The sequence below is a fragment of the Charadrius vociferus genome, unplaced genomic scaffold (assembly GCF_000708025.1).
Source record: "Charadrius vociferus isolate BGI_N301 unplaced genomic scaffold, ASM70802v2 scaffold259, whole genome shotgun sequence".
NCBI classification, from domain to species: domain Eukaryota; kingdom Metazoa; phylum Chordata; class Aves; order Charadriiformes; family Charadriidae; genus Charadrius; species Charadrius vociferus.
In genome coordinates this window covers 6,258,275-6,258,558 of record NW_009661368.1, presented here as the reverse complement: position 1 = coordinate 6,258,558, position 284 = coordinate 6,258,275, and positions in this window count along the sequence as shown.

Genomic DNA, 284 nt, shown 5'->3' with positions numbered 1-284 from the left:
CTGAAGCGCTGTTGGCCCCAGGCCCCCCCAGCCTGTCTTCTAACAATGCGTCTGGAGCCTCCTGGATGTGGGAGCAGCGGTTTGGGAACAGCCCGGAGATCCCCATGAGCTCTCAAGCGCACGAGAAAAGACTTAAAATCATTCAGGGGTTGGACCAAAACTCACAGGGTGTATAAAGCCCGTGAGATACCAGCCGGACTCATCTGGCCTAGACAAAATGATGGCCAAGCCCCCTCTTCCCCCCATCACCTCACAGAGGTAACCCCGTAATTTGATATAATTCA